The 17,289-nt window shown below is 38.4% G+C and overlaps 1 long non-coding RNA gene across 1 annotated transcript; it reads right to left on the bottom strand.

Annotated features, from left to right (window-relative positions):
• On the bottom strand, window positions 7,686-10,924 carry LOC110270647. The gene is made up of 3 exons (XR_002360285.1): window positions 10,914-10,924; window positions 8,413-8,419; window positions 7,686-8,228 (listed from the first exon to the last, which is right to left on the bottom strand). It is a non-coding gene; the product is annotated as an uncharacterized LOC110270647 (long non-coding RNA).

The raw sequence follows: 17,289 nt of genomic DNA, 5'->3' as shown, positions 1-17,289 counted from the left end.
TATGAGGTTTAATAATCTTCTCGAGTATGTGCTTGATCTCTCTATTAGACACCTCGGCTTGCCGATTTGTTTGGGGATGGTAAGCCGTCGCCACTTTGTGAATGATGCCATATTTCTTCGTCAAACCTGTCATTCTTCTGTTACAAAAATGAGAGCCTTGATCACTCACGATTGCTCGTGGTGATCCAAAGCGACAAATAATATTATTCTTAACAAAAGAAACAACCACGTTAGCATCACCAGTACGGGTAGGAATTGCTTCCGCCCACTTAGAAACATAATCAACAGCTAACAGAATATATAAGAAACCATTAGAGTTTGGAAATGGACCCATGAAGTCAATACCCCAAACATAAAAAATTTCACAAAACAACATGAGTTGTTGGGGCATCTCATCCCTCTTGGATATATTTCCAAATCTTTGGCATTGATGGCAAGAGTCACAGAAAAGATTAGCATCCTTAAAAAGTGTGGGCCACCAAAATACGTAGTCTAAAATTTTTCTTGCAGTTCTTTGAGGACCAAAGTGTCCACCACTCTCAGGGGAGTGGTATGCCTCTAAAATTGACTAAATTTCGGATTGTGGAACACACCTTCTAATTATTTGGTCAGCAGCACATCTCCAAAAATATGGGTCATCCCATATGTAATACTTGGACTCGCTCTTAAGCTTGTCCTTTTGATGTTTAGAAAAAATTGGAGGAAAGGTGTGACTAACCAAATAATTAGCTATGGGTGCATACCATGGAACCACCTCAGATATTTCTTGCAAGCTATCAAGTGGAAATGCAGCATTGATAGGAGTGGAGTCACTTTTAATATGTTCTAGGCGACTCAAGTGGTCCGCCACCAAATTTTGGGAACCACTCCTATCTTTGATCTCTAAATCAAACTCTTGCAATATCCAACAGATTAACTTTTGTTTAGACTCTTTCTTAGCTAGCAAGTATTTCAAAGCCGCATGGTCTGAATATACTATCATTTTGGTTCCAAGTAAATAAGCCCAGAATTTATCCAAAGCAAAAGCAATGGCTAACAGTTCCTTTTCAGTGGTAGTATAATTAGACTAGACACCATCTAAAGTTTTAGAAGCATAAGCAATAATGTAGGGATCCTTACCTTCGCGCTGAGCCAGCGCCGCTCCTACCGCATAGTTGGATGCGTCGCACATGATCTCGAATGGCCTACTCCAGTTAGGCCCTCTCACAATAGGAGCTTGGGTCAAGGCAATCTTCAGCTTGTCAAATGCTTCCATGCAGTCTTCAATCAACTAAAACTCTACGTCTTTCTGCAGCAGACGGGAATGGGGTAGTGCAACCTTACTAAAGTCCTTGATAAAACGCCGGTAGAAACCAGCATGACCAAGAAAAGAACGGACTTCCCTCACGGAGGAGGGATAAGGTAAACCAAAAATAACATCAACACTTGTAGGATCAACAGAGATACCAGTATTAGAAATAACATGTCCTAGAACAATACCTTGCTTTACCATAAAATAACATTTTTCAAAATTAAGCACAAGGTAAGAACTAGCACATCTTTCTAATACTCTAGCAAGATTATCCAAACAAAGTTTGAAAGAATCACCATAGACACTAAAGTCATCCATAAAGACTTCCATACAGTGCTCAAGAAGATCTGCAAAAATACTCATCATGCACCTTTGAAACGTAGCCAGTGCATTACATAAACCAAAAGGCATTCTCTTATATGCATACGTTCCAAAGGGGCATGTAAAAGTTGTTTTCTCCTGATCTTCTGGGGTAATGTGGATCTGAAAATAACGAGTATAACCATCTAAGAAGCAGTAGTGTGATTTACCTGACCAGCAATCAAGCATTTAATCGATGAAAGGTAATGGATAGTGATCCTTGCGAGTGGCCAATTTCAAGCGCCTGTAGTCAATGTACACTCTCCAGAAATTCTAAACTCTTGTAGTCATGAGTTTCCCATTCTCATTCTTCACTATTTTGACGCCGGACTTCTTCGGAACCACTTGTACTGGACTAACCCACTCACTATCCGAGATTGGATAGATGATGTCGGCTTCAAGCAGTGGGGTCAGTTCTTTCTTCACGACTTCCATAATTGTGGGGTCAACCGCCTTTGAGGTTGACGGATAGGCTTTGCTCCCTCCTCTAGAAAGATGCAGTGCTCACAAACTTGAGGGCTTATACCTACTATGTCCGCCAAACTCCACCTAATAGCTTCCTTGTTTCTTCTCAGTACATTAAGCAGTTGCTCCTCTTGTTGGGAAGTAAGTCCCTTTGCAATGATCACTGGGAGCTTTTGATTGTCCTCAAGATAAGCATACTTGAGGTGAGGTGGATGGGGCTTCAACTCCATGTTCAGCTCATGGCTTGGTACTTGATCATTCGGAACCACTGGAGGTGGCAAGGTGTCTTCAATATACTTAGGGGCTTCCCCACACTTGCACCTTAAACCATGTTCTTCTGATCAACAGATTCTTGGTGAACTTCGGCCACAGTCTCATCAATAATGTCACACTGGAAGATAGAGTGGTCTTCCAGTGGATGCTTCATAGCTTCATCGACGTTGAAACTCACTGCTCTTCCATTTATTTCAAAGGAATATGTACCCGAGAATGCATCCAATTTAAACCAAGAGGTCTTCAAGAATGGCCTTCTGATGAGATGTCATCATGTCATATTTTTCTATGCTTTTTCATACAAGAAATTTATGATTTGTGCTCAAATATTGAATTCATTTGTGCTTAAATAGTATATTTCCTTGATCTTTTAATTTTATAAATTTGGTAGGAAATAAGAAGAAAAAGAAGCAAAGAAGCACAAAATAAGCTAAAAAGGAGAAAAAAAGAGCTTTGGGGCACACTTTGAAGTTGGAGCACACTTTGGACCTTTAGGCCACGCTTTTAAAAGCGTGGCCCATGACCAAATCAAAGAAGATTGGTAACCAGCACTCAAAGCTCGGTTAACTTAGTGAACTTAGCTTTGCCGTACAAGAAACTTAGCTTGGAAGCAAGAATTTTCGCTAAGTTAAAACTTGGGCGTTTACAGCATGACCATGCCTCCTTCAAAGGGCCATAACTTGAGCTACAGATGTCCGATTGATGTTCTTCTAGTTGCGTTGAAAAGATGACATTCAGAGCTTTCTAACGATATATAGCAATCTATATTTGGCATGAAATTGAGGCACAAGTGAAAGGCATCTTTAAGGACCAAAAACAAGCAAAAATAGACCAAAGTGGCTTCACCAAGATTCGAAGGGGGAGACACAAGGAAAGCAAGGAAGGAGTGCTACACTTCTTGCAAGGAAAATAAGCAAAATGGATCAGCAAGGATTCGAACTTGAGGCCTTCCACTCAAGGCAAGGCGCCACCTTCCATTAATTCACAAAAAAAATTTACTCCACAATGCTTCCACCAAGGTTCGAAGCTGGGGCTCATCAACAAGCAAGGAGCGCTCAGTTCACTTTCCCAACTGAGCTTTATCGGGCTCCCACTCAAGAAAATGCAAGGAAAAGGCTCACAAAAGTGCTTCCACCAAGGCTCGAACTTGGAAACACAAAGCCCAAAGCAAGGCGCTACAAAGGAAAGCTCAGTTCACTTTCCTAACCGAGCACTACTCCCCCATGCACTCCAACAATGTGACACGGGCAAGGATCAAAGGGGGCAGCAACAAAGAAGGCTTGGTGCGCACAAATTGGCACGCCACAAGCAAACGGAGAGCTCAGTTTACTTAATCAACTGAGCCGTTCCCTGGGAGTAGCACCTATAGTCCAAAATTCAATTAAAAATCAAATTGGATTCAATTCTTCACCAATTAAACCAAGGCCAAATGGACCCATCTCTCTTCAAATTCAAAGCAAGCAAAGCCCACATCATCACTCAAAGGCACAAGAACAAGTTAGAATAGGAATTTCATTTAAATTGTAATTTGTTTTTAATTTCAATTTTATTTTTTGATTTTCACTTTGTAAAGCCTATATAAGGCATCATTTTCATCTTTGTAAGGAGGTGAGCTCTACTAGAGAGCAATAGAGGTAGAATTGAGAGCTCTCTCTCTTAATTTTCCTTTTTGAGTTGAGATTGGAAAGGAGATCTGAGTTTTCTTTTTGATTGTTCTTGCTTTGGCACTCTTACTTTCTGTTTTGAATTTTGGATTGAGATTGAAGAAATTCTGTTTCAATTCTTGATCTAAAATTCATCTTGTTCCTCTTCTGCATAATTCTAAGGATTGAGAATTGGTTTACTGCTTTCAATTTCTTTTCATCTGCAAGTTCACTCTCTGCAAATTTTCATTTAAGCTTATTGTGATCTAATATACATTTCCCGCACAATTTAATTCCTCTGCAATTGTTCTAAGTTTTGATTCACTGCAATTTTGCTTCTCTGTTTACATTGCTTTCAATTTACTTTCAAGCAATTTAATTCTTATGCACTTGTTCTGCATTTTACATTTCTATTCATGACCTGATTTAATTTTTTCTGCAAGTTTAATTCTCTTGCAATTGCTCTAAGCTTTGATCTATTGCTTTCTTTAATTTCCAGCACCCACTCCCCTTTACATTTAATGCAATTTACATTTCTTGCGATTTAAGTTTCAGCTAGTTTACTTTCTTGCTCTTTAAGTTTCTGTCCAATTTACTTTCTGCACTTTAATTTTTCTTGTCATTTACTTTCTGCTGCATCAATTATCACTCACCAATGTTAGCTTGACTAAACTAATCACCCACTAAAGTTGCTTGATCCATCAATCCCTGTGGGATTGACCTCACTCTAAGTGAGTTCTACTACTTGATAAGACCCAGTACACTTGCTGGTGAGTTTTAGGTGTTTCGAATTCGTTTTCCAAATTACACCATCACCTTCCAAGCAAGATAGATAATGGTCTTCCTGAGTCATTAGGGGGCATCTCAAGAATGTAGAAATCAATAGGAAAGATCAACCCCTTAATTCTCACCAAGACATCTTCTGCAATGCCAACCACAGAGATTATGCTCTTATCCGCCAACACAAAATGGGCTGCCGACCTTCTCAACAGTAGAAGCTTCAAAGCATCATATACGGATAACGGCATAATGCTAAGACAAGTGCCTAAGTAACACATACAATCCATAAACTGCATACCTCCTATAGTGCAAGTAAGCATACAAGGATCGGGATCACCACAGTTCTCCGGTATAGCACCCATCAAAGCAGAAATGAGTTTTCTAAAGGAATAGTTTCTAAATCATGAATCCTTTCCTTATTCATGCACAAATCCTTTAGAAACTTAGCATACTTAGGAACCTGATGAATAACATCAAAAAGGAGAATAGTTACCTCAATCTTTTTGAATATATCCACCATCTTAGGATCTATCTCCACTTGCTTCTTAGTCCTCCTAGCAAGGTATGGAAAAGGAATGGGAATAGCCTCTTTCAACACATTGTCTTGCTTGGAAACTCCATCCCTTGGTTGAGTAATTTCTTCTTCAACCGTCTCTTGTACCTCATCCTCGTCTTCCACATCTTCTACCTCAACAACATCTTCATCCTAAGTGGCTTGACTTGAGCTTGGCTCCTCTGGACTCCTCTCTTGCAATGTAGTACCGGACCTCAAAGTGATGGTATTGATTCCACCCTTGGGGTTAGGTAAAGGTTGAGAGCTAGGGAAGTGCACTAGAGTTTGAAGGTTGAGTATTGGAGGTATAGGGTGGGTCTATGCGGGATATAAGAGCTTGGATTGAATTTTGAAGGTCTCTTTGTCCTTGAAGAATAGCTCGGAGTGTTTTATCTTGGTTGAAAGAAGAGGAAGGGTAGGTAATTTGGGGACTTGTGGTTGGTTGAATTGAGGTGCTTGAGTTTGCCTTTGGTGGGGTGGTTGGTATCTTTGGCCTTATTTTGTTGTTGGTAAGGAGGGTTTGTTGATATCAGTTTTGTTGATAGTTATTGTTGTTCCACCTTTGGTTTCCACCAGTGCCTCTTCCTCCTTGATTGTAGTTGTCTTTCCATCCTTGGTTGGAATTGTCTTGCCAACCTTGATTGTAGTTACCACCTTGATTATAGTTACCGCCTTGTTGATAGTACCCTTGATTCAGATGGTTGTAATAAGCATTAGTAGCTGCCAAGGTGTTGTCCTCTTGAAGTTGGGGACATTCATTAGTATAGTGAGAATAGCAAGCACGAATCCCACATACTCTATAAGGGACTAACTGTTGACATTATTGTTGTGGAGGAGGTGGATGTTGTTGATTGAGTTGGAGTTGCTTGAGAATATTTGTCATCTCTCCCAAGGTCTTGGTAAGGGTGGCGGTCTCATGACTAGAAGAAAATTTCACAATAGCCTTGAGATGATTATTCCTTTGCCTTGCATGAGGGGTAGACTCGGCTAAATCTGTGATGAGTTGCCACACTTCTGTTGCCGTCTTATACTTTGTCAATGAGCCATTACTCGCAGCATCCAAAAAGGTCTTATCTTGAGGCTTCATGCCCTGGCAGAAGTAGCTAATTAACACCAACTGGTCAATCATATGATGGGGGCACGAATCCAGGAGAATCCTAAAGCGTTCTCAATACTCATAGAGAGTCTCTGATTCATCTTGAATGACGCAAGTGATTTCCTTCCTCAATCTATCTGTGACCCCCGCTGGAAGGAACTTGTACAAGAACTCCCTTCTGAGCAAATTTCAATTACTAACAACAGCTTCGGGTTGAGTGTAGAACCACTCCTTTGCCTTTTCCTCAAGAGAAAATGGGAAGGCATATAACCAAACTGCAACCTCATTCGCACCATGCCGCCTAGTAGTTGAAGAAGCTGTTTGAAAGTCTCTGAGGTACTTGATGGGCTCTTGAGCAGCTAGACCATGGAATTTAGGAAGTAGATTGATCAATGCGGTCTTCAGTTCAAAATCAGCACTCAAATTCGGATGACGCGCTTGAAATGGTTGAAGAGTAGAATCTAGAGCTCCCGCTTCCTTGAGAGTAACCCTTCTAGGAGCTGCCATAGTATCTGCACCTAAATCAACAGAAGATACGTCAATGGATTTAGTAGGAGAGGAAACCCCTTCACCACCCTCGGAGGCTAACCGACACCGAACTCGCCTAAGCTGTGAAATAGTCTTTTTAATTTCAGGATCAAATACGGCTAGGCTCGGATTCGGTATTGAACGCGTCATTCAATGAAAAAAATATAGAGCTCATGGCAACAAAATATACTAAGAAAAATAAATAATAAATACTACTAATACTAAAGAAAAACATACAAATAAAATGAAATTATACAAATATAAAAATATTTACACCAACCTATAATTTAGCACACATATGCTACTCCCCGGCAAAGGCGCCAAAAATTGATAGAAGGAAAAATGCCGGTTAAGAATTCCTAAAAAATATTTTCTAAAACAGCGTTGCAAGTACAGTCTTAACCGAGAAAATTTCCACTATCAATTTAATTTGTGATACAATTAATAATAAATAACCGGGAGTAGAATCTCGGGTCGTTTCCCTAAGAGTTGACACAGGATGCAAATTATTGGTTAGGATTTTTCTGAATATTTTTTGAACTTGAGAATGGAAAAATAAATAAATAGTAATTAAAGCAATGAATGAATAACAATAGGTGATATGTATTTGAAATGAAAGGCCTTGGTTAGGGGAGAGAATTGGAGTTTCTATCCTTGTTGTCTTTCCTAAGTATAATAGTAAAAGTTCATCGCTCCCACTTAGTTATCCTCTAACAATTGAAGGAATGTCAAGTGGCTGTCACTAACTCTGACTCACAAGTCCTAGTCACTTCATGGGGAAGGACTAGAGTTGGTGAAAATCGAGTTAGCCAGCAATTCCCAATTATAGATTAATACTTGAATATCACAACTCAACAGTTTCCAATTATCAACCCCCAACCAAGTTGGGAGCTTTACTCCATTAACATGAATGTCATTTTTATAAACACATAATAGGAGTAAATAAAAGACAAGATAATTATGAAAAATTAATTAAATCAAAATTGGCACGAACAATAATTAACACGAATCAAACAGGCAATAAAAATAAATATAAAAATACTTCAATGCATTAATAAGATTCAAATGTGACAAGATACAAACGTGAATGCAAAATAATCAAATGGACAAGAGTAATAGAGAAATTAGCAAAGAAAACTGTAAAAGAATTGACTCCAATTGAAGGTAGCAGCAGCTCTCCTAAGATCCAATGCGAAGATGAACTAAGAATGCTAAAATCCTAGAGAGAAGTAGTAGTTTCTATTTCTCGGAAATAAAATTTAATCAAAACTAGAATGAAAAGTGAAGTCTCCTCAGTCTCAGCTCCATCCCTGCCTCTAGTCTACATTTTCGGGCTTGTAACTGGGTCCAAATCAGCCCAGAAATCGCCTTCAGTGAGTTCTATTAAGTGCAGCACGTGACGCTCTGTCACGCGTCCCTGAACCTTTCACCTTTCCACGCATACGTGTCAGTCACATGTATGCATCATTGAATGACGCTCCTGGTCACGCGCGTCAATCCTCGCTCCTAAAGTCTTCAATTTCTTGTGTTCCTTCCACTTTAACATGCTTCATCTTCATCCTTTAAGCCATTCATGCCCTGTAAACCTGAAAACATTTAACAAATACATCACGGCATCGAATGGTAATAAAGGAGAATTAAAAATTAACAATTTTAAGGCCTAGGAAGCATGTTTTCAATTATAGCACAAAATTGGGAAGGAAACTTTAAAACATGCAATTTACATGAATAAGTGTGAGAATAGTTTACAAAACCCACTGAATTCAGTCCAAAATATATCATCAAATAGTGGTGTGTCATATATCAATCAATTCCCCCTCTATAACCTAATAATTCCGTAATTTGCACCTAATAATCAATATTAACAACTTGCACCAAATCTCATTACTCATAAGCTTCATTTATCATACCTCATCATAGTTCTCATCTCAACACATCATAACCATCACAAGCATTTACATCATCGCACATTATCAATTTAACAACACCATCATGAATTCTCAAATCCAACAATCAATTCAATCCAAACCTATCCTATGGGTCATTAGCCTAAGTGTCTAAAAATATTATATATTAAATAGAGAAAACCGAAACCATACCTTGGTCGATTCCCAATATGTGCTATACACTAAAATTTGTGCCCAACAAGCTTTCAACCACCAACAAATCACCAATTCCAATCCAAATGCTTCCAATTAGCCAACAATTGTAAGAACTCAAACTAAAATCATACCAAATACCACTAATCAACCTAAGTTACCAAAATCACAAATTCACAAAGAAAAAGGGTTTCCTTACCTTCTCCGATGGTGTTTGGGGTACAAACCACCAATAGCCCAACCTTAGAGACTACCTAATCAATTGAAAACACAAAATCTACTCAAAACTAAAACCTTAAATTTCGAATTTCTTAGCACTGAGATATGGGAAAGGATTTTCGAAAATCATACCTCCTAAGTTCGATGAATCTAATGGGCTCGGCAAGAGTTTCGCGTAGCCGCTGACGGCACGCGAATCGGAGCACCGTAGCTCGAGTTATGAGCGATTGAATGTGGATGTGAATAGTAGCCTTGTAACCCTTGCTCTCTTCTCTCTCTTAGGTTGCAGCTGCTGTAATGTGGTGAAAGTGGCTGAAATGGCCACTTAATTATATAATGTTGGGCTTGGGCCCGGTCCAACTCGTTAGCATTTTTGGCCCGTGTGGCCCAACTTTGGGCCAACCCTTATAAATTAGCGCCCGATTTTCAACTTTAATTTATTTCCTAACTTTTTCTATTGATTTTTTAATTCTCGCATAGTACCAGACAGACTTAAGCCGGTACTGTCGATTAATTTACCGATGCGCATTTTTTATGCAATTTTCTAAATAAAATTACATTTTCCGACTCAAAAAAATCTACTGAGTCCAAATATCATATTTAAATTTTCTAATTAATATTCTAAATTTTTGGATCCTATTATGGGCAATTAAATTATTATTATTTTACGTTAATTAATCGATTAATTAATTTACGATTCTTACATCGAGTAATTCTCAAACATAATCGTATAACACAAACACTAGTGTTTATCCACGGGGGCGAGCTCATCCGTAACTTTCACAGTGTCTGGCTACACTTACGACATAGGTTCATCAGAGTATCGAGTCTCAACCTGGAGCACGTGGTGGCTAGCCACTGCTTTTACCCATGGAAACTCGTATGTCAGATAATTAGAAGTGCAACAATCACATTATCAAATCTATAATCATCCATATTCATTACCCAGCCATGATTTAATATCAATATAGCCATTCGGCTCATAGCATAATCCAAAACTAGCCATAATTCATTATCATGTACAGCTATCCGGCTCATAAGATATCAGCACTTCCACCATCCAACATCATCAAACTCATAAAATCATCATTCAAGCCATAAGTCACTTTTTCTCAAATCACTTTACTTTGAAACCAAAATTAATTCATCCCAATCTTAACTTTAAAATCCCTATTTCTCAAATCATTTCAAGCTCATAAGCCACTTTTCCTCAAACGTAAATTTCCCTTTTCAAAAGAAAGTCACCCTCCACAACATCTTTCTAAAACATTTCAAAAACTACACCAAATTAAAAGTCTCTTCTAAGAGATTCAAAATCATTCATCCTAAAACAGGATTTTGTAACAAAAATTCCTCAGCATAGTCTCAAGACTTTAGAGGAGAATAACATAACTCATTTCCTCAAATTTCTTTAAAATCTGTAAAACCTTAACTTCTTGATTTGAGTAATAAAAATAGAATCTAAGACAAACCGAGTCGTGTAATCAATTACTCCAACCACAGTTTCAAAACCATTTCTTTTACTTGAACCAAAACCAATTTCAACCCCATGATAAAAATCTAAAGCGTTTCCAATGGCTCAGAAATCATTTTAGTTTTGCTAAACTAGAATTCAAAGAATACTTTAAACCTTTCCTAAAACATCGAAAAATGAGATTTGTCAATCGAAATCCAAGTTCTTTCAAAGTCACTAAAACTCCTCCAAGTGAAAATCTTTAAGTCAAATTAAAAAACATAAACCCTTTTCACCTTTAAAACAATCTTAAAGCATAAATCTCTTCCGAATGACTTGCACCCAAAAACATAATATTTTTCTTAGGAAACAAAGCTAAGTCATAATTCTCTTTTCAATAATTCTTTTTGAAACATAATTTCATCACTTTCATAAATAATTCAGGTAAAGATAATAAAAGTCTTAAATTCATAATTCTCCAAATATCACTTTAAATAAAGTCTCATATTTCATAGGAATTTCGGCAGCACCTCTCCTAAAACTTGGAATCTGCCACACTTTTCGGGTCCCTACCAAATCATTCTGCAACCCTCTTCAACGGGTTCAAAACTAAATCCATTCAAAATCAAGATGATTTCCAAAAGTGCATATCATTTTCATCTTTTGATAAAACCGATTAAAACTCAAATCAATTTTTAACGGATTAAACTCGTTTTTAAACTTTAAAGAAACAGCTTCAAGATCCGTCAGTTTAAGAAAACCAATCAATAATCTAGTCATAAAAACATTCATATCCATCCAAGATAATCAAACAATACATAAGACTTATACAATCACCAAAGGTACATTTCTCACATCAGTATTCATATATAACAATTCTAGATGAATAAGTTTAGTTTTCTGAAAAAGGCTCCTACTTCGATAAGTTGAAACTATATTCCAAATGCGTTAAGAAAATTCCTTTTGTCTCATCTTGAATCCAATGGCAGCTTCAAAATCACAGCCTCGTACAGTCTCGCAATAGCATAAATAGCTTTAAAAGATAACAAGCAACCTCGGTTACTAACCCCTAACACATTAATATCTCAAAAACTTTAATGCACGTAATAGAACACTAACGCGGGGTATTTAGAACAAAAATACTTACTGTAATATGAAAATAAAGCAGCGGCGGTCTCTGAATTGGTTTGGCGGCAGCCTCGGTAGCCACCTTACGCGATAGCGGTGATCCGATTCCAGCGACGGCAATTGAAACCAACATGCAGTAATTGTAACGTTTCCATAACTCAATACTTAAACCTTACTGACGATGGTCGTTGGTAACGGCAGCGGCGTTTCTCGGCAGCGAAGGCTCGGCCACCCATTGTAACAACCCTGATTTTCGAGTACATGAGATCTTTTCTGAAAGTACGGATTTCTCCGGAAGATCAGCAAAGGGAACACCTCTGATATATCATCAAGCATCTCAATCTTCATTATCATTATGTCATCTTTAAGCTAGAACCTCCTTTGAGGCAAGCTCGATAATACAATCGCGAAGAACCTAGTTTTTGAACCGTATCGGTTGGCAGTTTTGATACTGATTTTCGTAAATAGTCTCTGTTTGACGAACCGGACTCGATTCATGAGAAGAGAGAGATAATAGTATAATATTATCATTATATTAGTATTAAAAAATTCTTGAATGACATTATAAGGTTACCTGGTCTGTTTTTGTTAAAAACAGAAAATCGGTTTAACCGGGTTTACGATTTACCGGTGCAGCTTAGCACCAGCACTCTCTGATGAATTTAGCAATGCTAAGGCCTCATTATAAATGTTCTATTCTCATAATAAATATGTTACTAGTGTCATTTATGCTAGTAGCTCAGAAAATAATTTTTAGAGATGTTTTTACGAGTGTTCCGATACACCTAGTTTTAGTAGTTGTACACCAGAGATATTTTAATATTATTTTAATCCACCTCCAAGCCAACCAATCACAACTCACCTTACACCCCCAAGACCTCCAAGGCTGTCTCATTTCATCATTTTGGCCAAAAATAACAAGAGAGAAAAGAGAGAAACTTTCATGAACACTTAATCTTCAAAGCTTGATTTCTTCTGAACTAAAACTCAAAACAAAATTTGCTTTGCCAGAGCAGAGCAGAGCAGAGTATATATACATTTTCCTGCAGTAAGCAGAGGCTGTCTCAAATGAGCGGCTATTATTATATGCGCATTTATTTAGGAACGGAAAATCGTATTCGAAAAATCGGGATTACTCGTGACCGGATAAATGTCGGGATTGCGGGCAGCCAACCGACACATGAGCTCATGGCCTGCGCTAGGGCTAGACATGGATCATTCTTGTCTGCGCATCATTCTCTGTTACATTCCTTTCTGTGTGTGATCTACTTCTTTATGTTTGTCTGCTCGTATGCTATTTCTGTGTTTTATTTTCTTGTATTCTTTTGTTTGTGTTCTGCTTTTTGTTGTCTCTACTTTCTCTTTCTATCTTTATCTTCTATTTACTGCTTCGCTATATTATGTTACTCGTCTACTAATCGACCCCAAATAAATGAACATAACTAATAACCCCGACCTTACTAAGAACTCCCAAGTTTTTACCCCTTCTCTCTCCCTTTCCCCTTCAGATGGAAGTAAGAGTTCCTTTCCGTAGTTTGCTGACGATTGTACGCAAAAAGGGATTTCGCTCTAGGCAGTCTTCTGAGTCTAGGGTGAATATCGTTCTCTGATTATATGTATAACTGTGAGACCAGCCAACGTCTGCACCCCCGTTCGTATGCGCACTTTAACCTAAATCCGGTGTACGAGATTCCTATTGTGTAGCTACTTTATGAGGTACCAGAGAGACGTCCTGTGGAGAAGTCTGATCGTGCAGAGGAGTAGCAGATGATGTTCTATCTTCTGATGACGTTCCACCTGACTTGAGTTTTGAAGACCTAGAACGTACTTTCCCTCGCTTTAGTAGTTTAGAGGGACTAGGTGAGTATAGAGTCTAGGCTAGCCTAGGTGCCAGCTTAGAGACCTTTGAACAGGTCAGGACCTGGGATGTTGTATGTATGTAAATGTATAAAGTTATTATCTAGCTATATCTAGGGGTGTTCTAACTAAAGGTCTATACTCTAATAAAAGCGAGATAACTGAATGTTGCTAGCTACTCGTGATGTATTTATGTGTGGTTGTTTATAACTGTTTTATATGTTATTACTTGTGAATTGATTTTGAGTGATTCCGTCTATTAATCCAAATGTTTTCAAAAAGGGACGAATTTTATAAAAAGTATTTTCTGGGAGCAGCACGAGATGCTAAGGAGATGGAGCTTATGCAGTTGAAACAATGGGATATGACTATTGCTAAGTATGCCCGTAAGTCTGATGACTTGTGCCGTTTCTCCAAGATTTGTCAAGGGAACCCAGAAGACTTTGAGGAATGAAAGTGTTTTAAGATTGAAGGAGGACTCCGAGAAGAACTGATGAATTCTGTTGTTTCGTTAGAGATACGAAATTTTGCTGAACTAGTGAATAAAAGTAAACTAGTGGAAGAATGTTCAAAGAAGGTGGCGATAGCTTGAGCAGGTCGTAGGAAGGGTTCACAAAGAGACTTTGTTCAAAATTTAGCCCCTCAAGGTCGCAACTTTAAAGCCATTGGTCAATTCCAGTGTTGGAATGGAAACCACCGAGATGTCAGCCTTCTAACTCGCAATAATCGTAGTGACAACAACCGTGACATTGAACAAGGACATGAGAGTCAACCTCACCAAGCTCAAAGTGTACTATTTATCGCTCGAGGTAAAGTAAGGCAAGGCAATGGTAAACGAGCCCGTCAGGCTTACATAAACCCTGCATGTAAGCAATGCGGAAAAGAGCATAGTAACAGGTCTTGCCAGTTTGGATTACCTAACTGCTATGCTTGTGGAGAACTTGGACACGTTGCCAAGGATTGTCCGAAGGGATTTACTCAAAATTCAGTTAGAACCCAACAACAAGGATGAGTGTTTGCTATCACTATTGACGATGTTGTGCAATCGGACGCCCTCATTCAAGGTCAGGTTATGTCAAGAATCGATTTCTAACTGTACTGTATGATTCGGGTGCATCGCATTCTTTATTTCTCTAACTATTGCTCACGAGTTAGGATTATATTTCTTTAAATTGAATTTTTACTTGATTGTCCATACACCTGCTTCCCAAAATGCTTTGACCAGTTTAGTGTGCCTGCAAGTACCATTCGCTATTAGGAACAGGACTTTTATACACTATCTAATCTGTTTGCCTCCATATGGTTTAGAAGTTATTTTAGGATTAGATTGGTTATCTAAGTATCATGTTTTCCTTGATTATTTTAAAAGAATTGTTGTTATTCCATCTGATAGTCTATGTACTAAACCATTTCTGTTCCACACCTTATATCTGAATTCTGTAAGAGTTACCTTAGGCGGGAGTGATTGTGAGGAGTACGTTCTGTTAGCGGCTAGCTCGAATGATAGTGAATTAAGCTTAGAACGAATCCGAATGGTGAAAGACTTTCCTGATGTTTTCTTGGACGACATACCTGAGTCTCCTCCTCAGCGAGAGATAGAATTCAGCATTGATCTAGTACCTGGAGCCAGACCGATTTCCATAGCACTGTACTGGGCCGAGCTTAAAGAAAGAAGTAGCTGATTATGTCTCAAAATGTTTAACCTGCCAGAAGATGAAGGTGGAACATCAGAAGCTATCAGGAACCCTGCAACCCTTAGAAATACCACAATGGAAATGGGAGCAGATTTCTATGGATTTTGTCACGGGATTGCCAAGGACCTCAACTGGACATGATACCATCTGGGTAATTATGGACAGGTTGACAAAGTCAGCGCACTTCCTTTCGATTCGAGTTGACTATACTTTAGAAAGGTTGGAACGAATATATATTCAAGGAATTGTACGACTACATGGGATACCTTCATAAATTGTCTCAGATCGAGTTTCGAGGTTTACTACTAGATTTTGGGGAGCTTTTCAGAAAGCATTGGAAACAGAATTGCACACGAGTATAGCATACCATCCTCAGATAGACGGACAATCAGAGCAGACAATCCAAACGTTAGAAGACATGTTATGATCATGTATGATAGACAACCAAAGCAGCTGGGATAAGTATTTGCTTTTGGTCGAGTTCGTCTACAACAACAGTTACCAACAAAGTACCGGGATGGCACCATATGAAGCTCTCTACGAAAGAAGATGTCGGACACCATTGTGTTGGAATGACGATGAAGAAGCTAGTATCTTAGGTCCAAACTTAGTGTACGAAACTACTGAAAAGATAAAGGGGATTCGCTAGAAGATCCAGACAGGACAGAGCCGTCAAAAGAGCTATGCCGATAATAGACATAGACCCTTAGAGTTTAGTGAGGAAGATCATGTCTTTCTAGAAGTAACTTTGATTACTGGAATAGGTAGAGCCCTTAAGACTAAAAAGCTTAACCCACGATACATAGAACCTTTCCAAATACTTAAAAGAGTTGGTCTAGTAGTTTATCAAATAGTCCTTCCTCCTTATTTATCAAACCTTCATGATGTTTTTCATATCTCGCAACTTAAGAAATATATTCTCGACAAGAGTCACATTTTACAACCAGAGACAGTACAGTTATGAAATGATTTGACATATCAAGCATCACCGGATCAGATTGTAAAAAGAAGTGATAAGCAGCTAAAAGGCAAGACTGTTCGCTTAGTCAAAGTAGCATGGGAACCAAGAGGAGAGGAAGAGCACACTTGGGAACTGGAAGATAAGATGAAAGCTGATTACCCGCATTTATTCCTAGGTAACTGAAATTTTGAGGGCAAAATTTTCTTTTAGGAGGGTAGAATGTAACAACCCTGATTTTCGAGTACATGAGATCTTTTCTAAAAGTACAGATTTCTCCGGAAGATCAGCAAAGGGAACACCTCTGCTATATCATCAAGCATCTCAATCTTCATTATCATTATGTCATCTTTAAGCTAGAACCTCCTTTGAGGCAAGCTCGATAATACAATCGCGAAGAACCTAGTTTTTCAACCGTATCGGTTGGCAGTTTTGATTCTGATTTTCGTAAATAGTCTCTGTTTGACGAACCGGACTCGATTCATGAGAAGAGAGAGATAATAGTATAATATTATCATTATATTAGTATTAGAAAATTCTTGAATGACATTATAAGGTTACCTGGTCTGTTTTTGTTAAAAACAGAAAATCGGTTTAACCGAGTTTACGGTTTACTCGTGCAGCTTAGCACCAGCACTCTCTGGATGGCTGTCTCCCTCCCATTTCAATTCGGTTTTCAAGGAAAACCATGCAAAACATGTGTTTTCTTGTTGTTCTTCCTTAGAAATCATGCTTAACTTGACTTGAGGGCCAAGAAACATGAATTTCCAGCTAGTCTAAGGTGAGATATCTCTTCCTAACATACTGAGTGAGATTTGGTCAGTTGAGAGTTTTTGGATTTAAAGTTGTTCTTGATGTGATTTAGGAGGAAAAAGTGCTTAAGGACCACCTA

Source organism: Arachis ipaensis, chromosome B04, assembly GCF_000816755.2.
Source record: "Arachis ipaensis cultivar K30076 chromosome B04, Araip1.1, whole genome shotgun sequence".
In the NCBI taxonomy this organism is placed as follows: Eukaryota; Viridiplantae; Streptophyta; class Magnoliopsida; order Fabales; family Fabaceae; genus Arachis; species Arachis ipaensis.
The sequence above is the reverse complement of the archived record's forward strand: the minus strand, read 5'-3'. Positions and strand labels throughout refer to the sequence as shown.